This window comes from Lepus europaeus, chromosome 18 (assembly GCF_033115175.1).
Source record: "Lepus europaeus isolate LE1 chromosome 18, mLepTim1.pri, whole genome shotgun sequence".
Lineage (NCBI taxonomy): Eukaryota > Metazoa > Chordata > Mammalia > Lagomorpha > Leporidae > Lepus > Lepus europaeus.
This window is the reverse complement of record NC_084844.1, coordinates 75,176,888-75,189,671: the sequence shown is the minus strand read 5'-3', so window position 1 is coordinate 75,189,671 and position 12,784 is coordinate 75,176,888.

The following is a 12,784-nucleotide window of genomic DNA, read 5'->3' as shown; positions in this document are numbered from 1 at the left end:
CTTAGCCTGGTGCCTGCCCCCCCCCGACTTAGCCTGGTGCCTGCCCCCCCTCTCTGACTTAGCCTGGTGCCTGCCCCCCCCCTCTGACTTAGCCTGGTGCCTGCCCCCCCCTCTGACTTAGCCTGGTGCCTGCCCCACCTCCCTGACTTAGCCTGGTGCCTGCCCCCCCCCTCTGACTTAGCCTGGTGCCTGCCCTCCCCTCTGACTTAGCCTGGTGCCTGCCCCACCTCCCTGACTTAGCCTGGTGCCTGCCCCACCTCCCTGACTTAGCCTGGTGCCTGCCCCACCTCCCTGACTTAGCCTGGTGCCTGCCCCACCTCCCTGACTTAGCCTGGTGACTGCCCCCCCTCTCTGACTTAGCCTGGTGCCTGCCCCACCTCCCTGACTTAGCCTGGTGCCTGCCCCCCCCCTCTGACTTAGCCTGGTGCCTGCCCCACCTCCCTGACTTAGCCTGGTGCCTGCCCCCCCTCTCTGACTTAGCCTGGTGCCTGCCCCACCTCCCTGACTTAGCCTGGTGCCTGCCCCCCCCCGACTTAGCCTGGTGCCTGCCCCCCCTCTCTGACTTAGCCTGGTGCCTGCCCCACCTCTCTGACTTAGCCTGGTGCCTGCCCCCCCTCTCTGACTTAGCCTGGTGCCTGCCCCCCCTCTCTGACTTAGCCTGGTGCCTGCCCCACCTCCGTGACTTAGCCTGGTGCCTGCCCCCCCCTCTCTGACTTAGCCTGGTGCCTGCCCCCCCCCGACTTAGCCTGGTGCCTGCCCCCTCCCTCTGACTTAGCCTGGTGCCTGCCCCACCTCCCTGACTTAGCCTGGTGCCTGCCCCCCCCCGACTTAGCCTGGTGCCTGCCCCCCCCCCGACTTAGCCTGGTGCCTGCCCCACCTCCCTGACTTAGCCTGGTGCCTGCCCCCCCCGACTTAGCCTGGTGCCTGCCCCCCCCCTCTGACTTAGCCTGGTGCCTGCCCCCACCTCCCTGACTTAGCCTGGTGCCTGCCCCACCTCCCTGACTTAGCCTGGTGCCTGCCCCCCCCCTCTCTGACTTAGCCTGGTGCCTGCCCCACCTCCCTGACTTAGCCTGGTGCCTGCCCCCTCTCTGACTTAGCCTGGTGCCTGCCCCACCTCCCTGACTTAGCCTGGTGCCTGCCCCCCCTCTGACTTAGCCTGGTGCCTGCCCCCACCTCCCTGACTTAGCCTGGTGCCTGCCCCACCTCCCTGACTTAGCCTGGTGCCTGCCCCCCCCCCTCTGACTTAGCCTGGTGCCTGCCCCACCTCCCTGACTTAGCCTGGTGCCTGCCCCCCCCCCGACTTAGCCTGGTGCCTGCCCCCCCTCTCTGACTTAGCCTGGTGCCTGCCCCCCCCCTCTGACTTAGCCTGGTGCCTGCCCCCCCCCGACTTAGCCTGGTGCCTGCCCCACCTCCCTGACTTAGCCTGGTGCCTGCCCCCCCCGACTTAGCCTGGTGCCTGCCCCCCCCCCTCTGACTTAGCCTGGTGCCTGCCCCCCCCCCCTGACTTAGCCTGGTGCCTGCCCCCCCCTCTGACTTAGCCTGGTGCCTGCCCCACCTCCCTGACTTAGCCTGGTGCCTGCCCCCCCCCGACTTAGCCTGGTGCCTGCCCCCCCTCTCTGACTTAGCCTGGTGCCTGCCTCCCTGGGCCAACCAAGTCCCTCTCCAGGCTCTCTCGCGCGGGTGGACAGGGATCGGAAGGCCCTGTGTTGTCGTGCAGCATCATTCCTCGAAGCTTGTTCCCAGCCGAGCACGTACCCTTCATGACGCGACCTCTAGCCCGTTTGTCATTTGCTGTTTTTCCCTGTGGAACTTCTACTCTGTCCGCGTCACCCTGAGCCCACGATTGGAGCGCTGGCTGTCGTAAGAATAGTGTGAAGACAAGGTCATGGTCACCGTCGCAGCCATGATGTTACACTAACTTCTGCTGAGATACCATCAGTGACACCTAACTAAAAAGTAGCTAATTGTGAGGCAGGCACTTGGCACAGTGGTGAAGACACCACGCAGGACCCCACATCAGAGTGCTGGGTTCAAGTCCTGCCTCTGCTTTTGATTCCAGCTTCCTGCTAATGGGCACCCCACGGAGGCAGCAGGTGATGGATCCATTGTTTGAGTCCCTGCCACCCACATAGGTGACCCAGGTGGAGTTCTTGGCTCTTGATTTGGTCTGGCCCAGCCCTGGCTATTGTGAGCATTTGGAGATTTTTTTTTAAAGATTTATTTTATTTATTTGAAAGACAGAGTTACAGAGAGAGGTAGAGACAGAGAGAGAGGTCTTCCATCTGCTTGTTCACTCCCCAGATAGCCGCAACGGCTGGAGCTGCACCAGCCAATCCGAAGCCAGGAGCTTCCTCCAGGTCTGGGTGCAGGGGCCCAAGGACTTGGATCATCCTCTACTGCTTCCCCAGGCCATAGCAGAGAGCTGGATCAGAAGAGGAGCAGCCGGGACTAGAACCAGCGTTCATATGGGATGCCGGCACCTCAGGCCAGGGCATTAACCTGCTGTGCCACAGTGCTGGCCTCCACATTTGGAGATTGAACCAGCAATCATGATGGGCGATCTCTGTGTCTCCGTCCATCTTTCTGCCTCTCAAATAAATTTTTTAAAATATTTTGTAAAACTTATTTGAGAGGTGGAGAGACAGAGAGAGCTCCTGTCATCTGGCTCTCCCAGTACCTGCAACAGTGGAGGCCGAAGCTGGTTGGTGGGAACCCAGTTACTGGAGACATCACCATTGCCTCCTGGGGTCTGCACCGGCTGGATTTGGAGGCCGGCATCAGACCCAGCTCTCTGGTGTAGGAGGCAACATCTTAACTGCCAGGCCGAAGGCTGCCCCTACATCTTTCCTATAACACGTGCATTTTTTTAAAAGATTTTATTTATTTATTTGAGAGGTAGAGTTACTGAGACAGAGAGAGAGAGAGAGAGAGAGAGAGGTCTTCCTTCCACTGGTTCACTCCCCAGATGGCTGCAACGGCTAGAGCTGCGCCAATCCGAAGCTACTAGCAAGGAGATTCTTCTGGGTCTGCCATGCGAGTGCAGGGTCCCAAGGACTTGAGCTATCCTCTACTGCTTTCCCAGGCCATAGCAGAGAGCTGGATTAGAAGAGTAGCAGCTGGGACTGGAATTGGAGTCCATATGGGATGCCGGCACCGCAGGCGGAGGATTAACCACAGCACCGGCCCCAACATGTGCATTTACAAAACATTCTTAAGCAGCCAAGATAAACAGATCCCAATACTATTCAGTGATGACTTTCTGACGAAAGCTGTTGTATTTTAGTATTGTAGCTGTTGTTAACATAACTTGAGATGCCAAATGTTGTCCTTGGTCTCTTGTTTTAAGATTTGACCATATCTGGGGCTGGCGCTGTGGCGCAGTGGGTTAACGCCCTGGCCTGAAGCGCCGGCATCCCATATGGGCACCGGTTCAAGACCCAGCTGCTCCACTTCCTGTCCAGCTCTCTGCCCTGGCCTGGGAAAGCAGTAGAAGATGGCCCAAGTCCTTAGGCCCCTGCACCCACGTGGGAGACCCAGAAGAAGCTCCTGGCTCCTGGCTTCGGATCGGCGCAGCTCCAGCCGTTGCGGTCATCTGGAGAGTGAACCATCAGATGGAAGACCTCTCTCTGTGTCTCTACCTCTATCTGTCTATAGCTCTACCTCACAAGTACATAAATAGAATATTAAAAAAAAAAAACAACTCATTTCACAGATGAGAAAACCTATGCAAAATGCCCTGGCCCACAGGTCTTGGGGGGTAGGGGGTGGGGTTCATGCCCTGGAAATCAGGGGATACTTCCTGGAGGAGGCGGTCTCAAGAGTGATTTGTTGTTGTTGTCTTCCCTGCTTGCTTTAGCCTGTGAGAGGCTCCTGGGCTTAGGAGTGTCCTGTTTAGGGCAGGGCAGGTGGCCTTGGTCCTGTAAATGGTGCTGGCCGAGAGCTCGTGCATCTACCAGCTGCTGGGACAGCAGGGATGTGGAGACCATAAGGGATGGATCAGGCCCGCATCGCTGGCAGGCTGGGGTGGGGGTGGGGCGGGGGGCTGAGGAGCGAGCAGGGGCGCTGTGCAGCCCAGAGGCCCCATAAAGGCAGTATCAGACTCGCAGCGGGGAGGGTCGGCCCGGGCTCTTGGTTTGTTTAGGTTGGAGAGCAAACAGAGAATCGTGGGGTTGGAAATACCTTCGGAGTCTCGAAATCCCTCCCCTACGGCCTGTTTAATCACCTGGCTGAGTCCTCCACCCGAAGGCTTAGCGCTCCCAGAGAACTGCCGCCCCCAGCCCCCACCCCGCCACCCCAGGGGTCTAACAACCCAATCTGCATCTGTGTGGCCTTGAACTTCCTCCGTGTTTTCTCCGAGGTCAACTGGAGGTTATGTTTCCGGGAGAGAGAGAGACCCAGTGGCAGGAAGGCTGGGAAAGGGGGGAGGATTGGGGTCAGATAGGACCCTGCTCCCCGCAGGGGGCCCCTGGGCTTAGCACAGGGAATGTGGAGGGCGCTTCTACCGCCAGGCGTCTGTGCCTGGGGTGTGTGTGTGTGTGTGTGCGTGTTGGGGTGGGGGGTTCCTCTCGCTCAAGAGCACACACACACACACACCCCAGAGACTCCCCACCGATCTTATAGGTTGGCAGAGGGGAGGCGCCCAGCAGGACTCCTGTTAGCAAACACACAGTTTATTTGGCACCTACTGTGTGCTTGTCTGAAAGGCTCCCAGAAGTGGTTGTTTTTGGGCACGGGTCTGGCCAGGCTCTGTGCCCCTTCAGCAGCAGGACCATGGCGGGGGGTGTGGGGTGTGTGTGTGTGGGGTGACATCTGGTCCAGCTGTGGCCTCAGGCACCTCCCCTGCTCTCAGCAAATTTCTGCTTTGTAAACAGGCGGAGCTTAGCGATGCTCAGCCCTTGGGTTTGCAGTAAGCATTTAAAAAAATAAAAATAAAAAGACCTTGGGCACTGCACGTTGCTCTGTGACACCCACTACACTGAAAGCCGAGGTGGATGTGACCCAGCCTGGGTCTCAGTGCTCAGAGCCCGCTGGCAGGGAGGTGGGGCCGGTGACGGGCGAGCAGGGTGAGGGGAGAGCCTGGGACTCCCTGGGAGGCTGCTCATGTCCAGCAGAGAGGAGTGAGTGCGGGGCGATGGCCCTGCTTAACTCCTGGTGAGTCTGGGCGCCGTGGGGTGAGGGGAATTCTTCCAGTCCCAGAAATGCCATGTAGGGGAGTCACAGACCAACTGACTCAGGGCCAACAGGCATCGCTAGGATCATCCACCGTCCATCCATCTACCTACACAAGGCTATCCACCCATCCACCCATCCACACCCATCCATCCTCCACCCACCCCTCCCTCCCTCCATCCATCCACCCATCCATCCACCAACCCATCCACCCATCCATCCACCTGTCCCCCCATCCACCCATCCACCCATCCATCCATCTGTCCCCCATCCACCCATCCACCCATCCATCCCTCCACCCACCCCTCCCTCCATCCACCCATCCATCAACACACAGCCATCCACCCATCCTCCCATCCTCCATCCCCCCACCCCCCCTTCCCCCATCCCCCCATCCCCCCATCCACCCATCTGTCCACCCATCCCCCCATCCACCCATCTGTCCACCCATCCAACGCACGTTCACTGTGGTGAACCCACTCCAGAGGCTGCTGGGAAAGGCAGGCAGAGATGCCGCCGCCCAGGTAACCAGCGCTCGGCTGTCAGGGCGCCAACCATAGGATGGCCGTGTCTGCTGAGACTCCTGGCACTGGAAGGGCACCCGGACACAACTCTACCACATATGCCATTGTCCTCGTAGACGGCTCTTCTAGAACATGCTAACCGTGCCCCGATTTTCCCATGGGGCCAGCCTCCCCCACTTCCAGCCCAGGGGGTTCAGACTGGGAGGCAGAGATGGGAGGAGCCAGCGCCTTGAGTCTTGCCACACTGCCCCGTCTGCCTGGCCACAGGGATGGCTAACGTTCCCCAAGCTCTTTGGGTGTTTTGCTGGAAGTGCCGAGCTTTGCTGGAAACTTACCAAACGGTAAGCTCATTAGCTGTGGGTCTGGGAAGAGAGCCAACATGGAGAAAAGCAGTGTTGAGAGAGACATAGAGATACCATCTGGGCTCCTGGATCCAGCCATGCCTGAAGCTGGAAACCCGTGGACTTTTCACTGACAGGAGCCAACAACATGTGCCTATTTTATTTTATTTATTCTCTTTTTGCATCACACAATTTGTGTTAGTTTTTCTGCAGCTTGTTCCAAAGAGAACTGAGACCACTGTACCCCAAGGAGAAACATTTGGAAGGCGAAGGGACAGGGAGCAATCCCAGTCTCCAAGGAGCTGAGCAGCTGCCTTGAACAGGTAAAACCACTCACAGGCTGTGTGGCTCCATGGGGCAGGAGCTCCCGGAGTGGGCTTTCGGCTCCAAGCAGGAACTCTCCCGCCACCAGGACTGCCTCAGGAGAAGCAGTCGGCCACGAGAGAGAGAGGCAGGAGGTGGTGATGGGAACTCGCGCCATTGCCACCCCAGCCAGTGTTAGTGCAGAGTTGGGGAAGCCAGCGTGCTCCCAATGTTGAATTGTAAAGTCTTTTTTTTTTTGAAAGATTTATGTACTTAATTGAAAGTCAGAGTTACACAGAGAGAGAAGGAGAGAGAGAGAGAGAGAGAGAGAGAGAGAGAGAGAGAGAGAGAGAGAGGTCTTCCATCCACTGGTTCACTCCCCAATTGGCCACAACAGCCGGAGCTGCGCCTATCCAAAGCCAGGAGCCAGGAGCTTCTTCCGGGTCTCCCATGTGGGTGCAGGGGTCCAAGGACTTGGGCCATCTTCTACTGCTTTCCCAGGCCATAGCAGAGAGCTGGATGGGAAGTGGAGCAGCCAGAACTCAAACTGGCGCCCATATGGGATGCCAGCGCTGCAGGCGGTGGCTTTACCCACTACAGCACAGTGGGCCCCTGCTCCACTTATGATCCAGCTTCCTGGTAATATGCCTGTGAAAGCAGCAGAAATCAGTGACCCAAGTGTTTGGGTCCCTGCACCCATGTGAGAGACCTGGATGGAGTTCCAGGCTCTTGGCTTTGCCCTGTCCCAGCCCTGGCTGCTGTGGGCATTTGGAGAGTGAACCAAAGGAAGGAAGACGCTCTCTCCATCCCTCTCTCCCCCTCTCTCTCTGCCTTCTCTATCACTCAGCTTTTCTTTTTTTTTTAATTTTTGACAGGCAGAGTGGACAGTAGAGAGAGACAGAGAGAAAGGTCTTCCTTTTTGCCGTTGGTTCACCCTCCAATGGCCGCCGTGGTAGGCGCGCTGCGGCCGGCGCACTGCGTTGTTCCGATGGCAGGAGCCAGGTGCTTCTCCTGGTCTCCCATGGGGTGCAGGGCCCAAGCACTTGGGCCATCCTCCACTGCACTCCCTGGCCACAGCAGAGAGCTGGCCTGGAAGAGGGGCAACCGGGACTAGAACCCGGTGTGCCGGCGCCGCAAGGCGGAGGATTAGCCTATTAAGCCATGGCGCCGGTCCTCTATCACTCAGCTTTTTAAATAAATAAATGAATACATCTTAGCAACACACACACACACACGCACACCAAGAAACCTCATTGGTATGGCTGACCACAGACCCCCGCCCCGCCTCCCCCAGCCCCGCAGGTCTTTAAGCTTTTACCAAATAGCAGGGGCAGAATGGCTGCGCCCGGGGACTCTGTAGTCTCATGTGTTGTTGTTAGAACCAGCGGTGAGCATAAAAGGGCTTCGCCGCTAATAAAACATATTTTCTTCTCTCCTTTTCTGACAATAGAAAAGTATTATAAAAAAATACAACAAAAGCACGCCCGGAACAGCTTTTCATCTGTTTATATGACAACGGTGCCATCCCCGCCCCGCCCCCACCCGGCACCCCGGACCCCTGCCCTGCCCCTCCTCACTCACCTCCGTCCAGGAAGTCATGGATTCGAATTGCTTTGGCCTTTTCATCCTCCTTGGGAGCTAGTCCCCACCCACGCCCCTCAGGGCAGCCAGGGCAGGACGCTGGTCCCTTGCTATGCCCTGACCCCCGGCTCCCCATGTCCCCCCAAGACTGGCCCCTGTATATTCTTCCTGCTCCGTGCCTGCAGAACGACTCGCTGGTCCCTCTCTTGTCTCCTCCCTGTGTCCGCTGAGCAGCCCCACACGCTGTTCCCTCTGCCCGTGGTGCTCTTCCCACCCTGCTCTGTCTGGCTCAGCTCAGGGGCGCACTGCCCAGGACAAGGAGGGCCTGGCTCCCCCTGGTGGTAGTGCACTGAAATGCATCCCGCAGATCCCCCTGCAGGCCCCCCATCGCTTTTTCTACATGAATCTCTCTCTCTCTATCCAGGGGCTGGAATTCTTGTTTTCATTAAAAAGTTATTTGTGTGAGAAGTAGAGAGAGAGAGAGAGAGAGAGAGAGAGAGAGAGAAATCCAATCACTGGCTCACTCCCCAAATGCCCCCAAATGTCCACAGTGTTCTTCCTGGGGCTGAAGCCAGGAGCCAGAAACTCAATCCTCTTCAAGGCTTAGCAGGCTCAGTACCACTGGGGCTGGCGTTGTGGTGCAGCTGGTTAAGCTGCCTGCAACACCAGCACCCCATATGGCGCTGATTCGAGACCCGGCTGCTCCACTTCCCATCCAGCTCTCTGCTGTGGCCTGGGAAAGCAGTGGAAGATGGCCCAAGTCCTTGGGCCCCTGCACCTGCGTGGGGGACCTGGAGGAAGCTCCAGGCTCCTGGCTTCCGATCTGCCCAGCTCTGGCCATTTGCGGCCATTTGGGGAGTGAACCAGTGGATGGAAGACCTCTCTCTCTCTCTCTCTCTCCTTCTCTCTTATGTATCTCTGCCTTTAAAATAAGTAAATAAATTTTTAAATATACATATACATTTATTTTGGTGCAAACTTTTTGTTTTGAAACACACGTACATGAGAAATCTTCCCCAAGTTCATGGAAATGATGTATTATGAATTTCAAAACATTTCACACCAAAACAAGCTTCTCTGTTAGCCCATGCGCTGTTGGAAAGCGGACTTGAAAGAGAAGTAGCTGCAACAGCTGGGATTGGGCCAAAGCCAGGAGCCAGGAACTCAATCCCCGTCTCCTGCGAACTTGACCTTGAGGGTTTGCGTGCTGGGGATCCCGGCCATGGAGGCTCCTGACTCCAGCTTCCTGCTAAGACACTCACCCTGGGAGGGCGCTGGTGATGGCTGAAGCACCTGGGCCCCTGCCACCCACAGGAGAGACCCGATTCTGCGCCAGGCGCCTGACTTCTGCCTGCCTCAGTGCCAGCCACCGGCGGACACACACGTGGGAGAATGAACCAGCAGATGGAAGATCTCTGTGTCTAGCTCACTCTCTGTCTGCCTTTCAAATAAATTTTTTTAAAGAAGAAAGGAGGCAGAGAGACCAGTGGGTCTACAGGAGCTGCCGGGTGGTGGTCTTTCCTGGGAATGTGGGGAGCAGGTGCAGTCTGGGGGAACCCCAAGGAACCCCCACCCCCGCCCACTCCTCAGCGGCGAAGCAAGCAACAGTGCTGAGAACGCTGGTCCTGGGTTGCAGGATGGGGGTGGGAGGCAGTGGGGGAGAGCAGGGGCAGGGCGGGGGGTGAGGGAAGGGGTGGGGCAGGAGTTGCAGGGGGGCCCGGTGGGTCACCATAGTAACAGCTCTGCTCCCAGGCTTGAGTCTAAGGGGAAGGAGATAAAAGGTTTTGTATCAATCTCTGTCGGGAAAGCGAGCCTTGGTGAACAGGGCTGGAGGGGCTTCAGTGGAGAGGGGCTCCACGGGCTGGGGTCCTGCTGTTTGGGGGCAGGTGGGAGGAGGGGAGGAGGGAGATGGGGGCTGGCCAGGGAGCCGCCACTGCCTGTTTCGCCTCTAAAGGGGGCCCCCGGGCCTCAGTCTCTCCTTCTGCTCAGTGGGGCGGCCGCTCGCACTTGGCTGGCAACGCGCCTGGGACGGGGGCAGGCGGGGGGGGGGGCAGGCAGCTGGGGCCCTGCAGCTGGCTGACTGGCTGTCTGGCGTGTCGCAGAGCCTGCAGCCCCGTCCTCTACATAGAAGCAGTCTGGGCTTATCCAGCCCTCATGCAGCCGGGGACAGGTTCACGGGCACCGAGAGTGGACAAACCCATCTTGCTGCCCAAGTGGCAGAGTCAGGCCTTGCTGTCCAGGGCCCCGCTGGACAGGGGGCAGCTTGGACTCAGGGCTTCCATGCATGTGTGTTGTGTGCGTGTATGGATAGCTGTGCACGTGACTCCCGGGGGGGGCCTTGTGGTCCCATGCATGCATCTGCACACGGCTCACCTGTCCCACCTGTCTGTGCCCCACTGGGTCTGCCTTGCCTTCATGCCACAGTTGCTAGCATCTGCAGTGCACCTGGTGCTAGGAGGGGAGGGGCGGGGGGGGTGTCGTGGGCTGGTGCAGCAAAGAGAAAGCAACACAAAAACTGTCTTTATGGGAAGTGGAAGAGAGAGCGAGCAGAAGGATGGTGCCCTTCCCCCCAGCCACGCTTTGCTTTCCATGGTTTTATTTACTCTCAGTAAAGGATGGAGTGGAAAATTCCAGAAATAAACGGTTCTGAAGTTGTTGTTTTTTTTTTTTTTACAAAAAGATTTATATCTTTATTTCTTTGAAAGGCAGAGAGAAAAGGAGAAAGAGATTTTCCATTCACTAGTTCACTCCCAAAGGGACACAAGAGCCAGAACCAGGAGCCAGGAGCTTCTTCTGGGTCTCTCATGTAGATGCAGGGGCCCAAGCACCTGGGTCATCGTCCATTGTTTTCCTGGGTGCACTAGCAGGGAGCTGGATCAGAAGTGGAGCAGCCAGGACTCGAACCGGCGCCCATATGGGATGCCAGCACTGTAGGTGGCGGGTTAACTCACTGTGCGTCAGTACCCGCCCCTGGGTGAATATCTTAGAAGTGGCCCCACTCTGCTGTGGGGCGTGGGTGTTGCTGGAGTCCGTCTTGAGGCCCCCAAGTTGGGGAACATTGCCCACTGGCAGTCCCCTGCTCCCAGCCTGCGGTCACCTCCTCCCAGAAGCCAGAAAGGAAGCTCTCGAGTGCTCGGGCTGACTTTGGGAGTTGGTGACAGAGTTGTCTGGCTCAGATCCCAAGTGGCTCACTGCGGGATGCTGGGAAGTGGCCCCCAAGGTGTCCCTGTTCCTGGGATCCGCGGGAGTCCCTTGTCCAGCAGGGCAGGGTCTCAGCAGAGGAGAAGGTCGTGGGGCCATGGGACGTTGGAGCTGCCACAGGTCCTTGATGTATTTATTGGAAAGGCCAAGTGACAGTGAGAGAGAGAGGCAAAGACAGGGACTCGTGGCTGTTCAGTGAGATACAACTGCATTGTCCATGTTCGGCAGCCATTTGTGGGACGTCACAGGAAGTCCTCCCAGACTGCACGGAAGGAGGACTTGCACTCTTGAATGGAGTAATCCACCCATTTTACAGATGGGCAGGCAAGCCCCCAAGGCCACTGGGCAGCTGGGACGTCCAGCTCCACAGACAGTGGCTCCCAGGGCTGCTGGGCAGGGCAGGTGCCTGTCCATGGCGGCCGCTGAGTGAACACCTCTGGACCATCCCCTGCACGCCCTTGATCAGTAGTGAGGTCCCCATCGCAGGCAGCATCCAAGCCGAGGCAGGCAGAGGCTTGGGGTGAGTCCTTCTTTCGTTCAGAGTGAGGAGCTCCTGAGCATGGCTTCTCAACTCAGACTTTCAAATCAAACAAATAAATCCTTTATTAAAAAAAAAATTGTGGCATAGCAGATAAAACTGTCACCTGCAGTGCCAACATCCCATATGGGCGCCGGTTTGAGTCCCGGCTGCTCCACTTCCAAACCAGCTCTCTGCTGTGGCCTGGGAAAGCAGTAGAAGATGGCCCAAGTCCTTGGGCCCCTGCACCCATACGGGAGACCCTGAAGAAGCTCCTGGCTCCTGGCTTCAGATCAGCACAGCTCCAGGTGTTGCAGCCAACTGGGGAGTGAACCAGCGGATGGAAGACCTCTCTCTCTCTCTCTCTCTCTCTCTCTCTCTCTCTCTGCCTCTCCTTCTCTCTCTGTGTAATTCTGACTTTCAAGTAAATAAATCTTTCAAAAAAAAAAAAAGCCTTGCAGGAGTTTTGAAACCAAGTCATCTTCAAACGATTAGCAATTGGGCACCATCATCATTCCTTTGTGATTTTTTCCATTCTTGAGGCGGACGTTGCGACAGCCTTCTGGGGCTGTCAGGGGGTTCCGTGGGTCAGTCTTGGGAAGTGCCCAGGACGCGACCAGAGCCATAGCACGGGCAGAGGTGACGCTATCCGGTGCGGAAGGATGTTCTCGCTCTTCTCCGGGGGACCTCTCCCCAGAGCTGGCCGTAGACTCCTACTCTTACTTGTGTTAACAGCACCCACCTGACAAACACTCGCCGAGTCTGCTTCTGGGAGGCTTCTAAATCGGTTTGCTGTTAGCCGGGAGCCTCAGGGGCCAGGAGAGCTAACAACCTCAGTGAGGCCAATCCACCTGTTCCTGAAGCTACTTAGTTTCCATTTGTGTTTGCTAATTCTTTTTGCTTTCTTGCAACTCAAAAGACAAATGTGAGGGGTGGGTATTTAAGGCAGTGGCTTAAGTCGCTGCTTCGGACAGCTGAGTCCTAGATTAGCGTCCGGTTTGGGTTCCAGCCACTCTGCCTCCAGCTCCCTGCTAATGCACCTGGGAAAGCAGCAGAGGATGCAAGTCCTTGGGTTCCTGACACCCATGTGGGAGGCTCCAGGTGGAGTTCCAGGCTTCCTGGTTTCAGCCTGGCTCAGCCCTGGCTGT